Below are 2,574 nucleotides of genomic sequence, written 5' to 3' on the forward strand. Positions count from 1 at the left end.
AGGGATAACAAGCACTGGCCACATGCTATATGTGGCGCTCTGGTGGCCAAATGGGTTAAATCCATCTGAAGCTAAGCCAAGTCTAATGTTTCTCAGGTCAGCATCACACTTTTTGTGTTTCTGATTGAAGCTTTGCCACTCACTACCATGAGATGGATGGATCATTACATTCTGATCTCTGTACTCCTGGTTCCTAGAATGCCACAATACATCCTCTCTTGTTTCAGCATCATGAAACAACCTATGCAATCTTGGTGTAATTGGAAAATGTCTCAGGACATTATGAGGAATCCTCTTCACAAGATCGCCATCTTCATGATTTGCATTTCGGGCATTCACTTAAGTTGGCATAATCCTTCCGGAACAGATCACAATTATTCTTACAAACATGGATCATATCATATCCAATTCCAACTGCATGAAGGAAATTATTCATTTTACTATAGATGTGTGGCAGCTCAGACACATCTTGGAAAGATTTGCGGAAAGCAGCCAACATTGCATCAAATGATTTGTTGGTCATCCGCTCAGATGTCTTCACCTGAAGAAAGGTGGCCATAGCTGAGAATATTGACAACTTATTTCCTGGGGTGACAGCCACGTTGCATTGTTCCAACATGCGGGCCCACCATTTTTCTTCTGCGGGTGAAAGTTCACGATATGCACGAGCATTTTGTAGCATTGTTTCAATTTTGGTCAAACTCACTGGCTCCGCCACCACCTCCTCCTCCTCTTCCACCTGAGCATCAAGCAGATCAAGATGGTGATCTGCTGCTTCCATGTAGTCAGTAACATTGACGTTCACAGCTTCACCATGATGAACCCACCTAGTATATGTGACCGACATCCCATACAAGTGTAGATGATTTTGCACAGTTGACTGGGGTCTTGTAACTGAATTCATACAACTGCTGCACGGGCAGAGCACATCTGATTTTGGACCATCGTACTCAGCTCTGGTAAAGTTCATGAAGTTTTCAACCCCCTCGACATATGCAGCGGAGAATCTTTGAGCAGAAGTTATCCAAGTCTAGTCCATCTGTTAGACATACAAATTAGTTCTTCTACTAGATATTACAGGAAAAACATATATGCTTATTTATGAAGTCCAGAAAAAATACCTAGGTCGATGTCTAAAGCTATGGCAAGATATTTGGACGAGCAGATCTAAGTAACGAGATATATGTAAAGCTAATTCAGCAAACAGATTTGAGTGCTAAATTATGGCAGGATGTTTTAGTAGTCAATGAGGCCGAGCACACAGCCATCGAACTATCGAAGGCCATCGCAGCGACAAAGATCGAGTATAAAACGGTGTACAACTATTTCACCTAACAGATTGGCTACTAGACCATGGCAATCTACGTCACAATAAATATATGGCATGATATTTTAGCAACTAATCGGTCTTGGCATGCCATCTTAGCTAAGCAGATTGAGTGCAGAACAGGGCAAGGAAGCTTCTTAAGCAGAGCATATTGACTGTAAACTACTTCAGCAAATAGTGAGATTAACAACGTCTATCAGCTAACATTCAACGCTACACCGACATGCACGGGGCCTCAGTCTAGAATGTGCGTACCGTGGGAGAAGCTGACCACCATGCGTCTCCACACGGACGTCGCCAGTGGTGGCGGTACTGACAGCCGTGCACCTCCATAAGAACGTCGCCAGCGGTAGCAGCACGGCTAGAGGACGGCACTGTATGAGAGTGTACTGTGGGAGCGAGAGGATAGCCGTGCGTCCCCTCGACGAACCGCGGCGCCGAGGTATCGGCGCGGCGGGGAGGGTGGCTTTGGCGAAGCGAATGTAGTGGAGGGGGATGGGGGAGGGGGTTTGGGGAATATTATTGGCTAGTTGGCCGAAGGGCGGTTGAATTTGGGATTTGGGGGGAATTTTTTTTTGGGATGGGGGATTTTTGCGCGGTGGGCGAGGGGAGTTTGGAGCATGGTAAGTTTCTCCAAGTGTAGTCCCACATGTCAGTGAAGAGGCAAGCCGAAGCGCATTCCGTTTGCGTGAGTCGTGTGCAAGACAAAACATGTGTGGGGTGCAATGCGACAACGACAGGGGTGCTGTGAGTGTACCGCCATTTTTCCTTTTAAAATAGGTGCTTCGCCCCCTAAAGAAAAAAACTTGGTGCTTCACGCGATCCATCGATACTACTACTAGTAATCCGATAGTCCCGACTAAAACGGCGCGGTCGGGTCTTTTCCCGCATGATATGCTGGGAGGTTGGTTTAGTTGGGGTTTTTAGGACGAGTAGTGACACACCTACGTAATCCTAGTTACATAATGAACGTAATGTGAAACGTGTGAGCTGTTGACTGTAGATTGGGGGGAGGGAGGGGGCCACCACCATGAAAATCAGGGAGGAGAGAGAGAGGAAATGTTGGGGAACGCAGTAATTTCAAAAAAAAAAATCCTACGCACACACAAGAGCTATCATGGTGATGCATAGCAACGAGAGGGGAGAGTGTGTCTACGTGTCCTCGTAGACTGAAAGCGGAAGCATTTATCAACGCGGTTGATGTAGTCGTACGCCTTCACGATCCATCCCGATCAAGTACCGAATGT

The sequence above is a fragment of the Triticum aestivum genome, chromosome 3A (genome assembly GCF_018294505.1).
Source record: "Triticum aestivum cultivar Chinese Spring chromosome 3A, IWGSC CS RefSeq v2.1, whole genome shotgun sequence".
NCBI lineage: Eukaryota > Viridiplantae > Streptophyta > Magnoliopsida > Poales > Poaceae > Triticum > Triticum aestivum.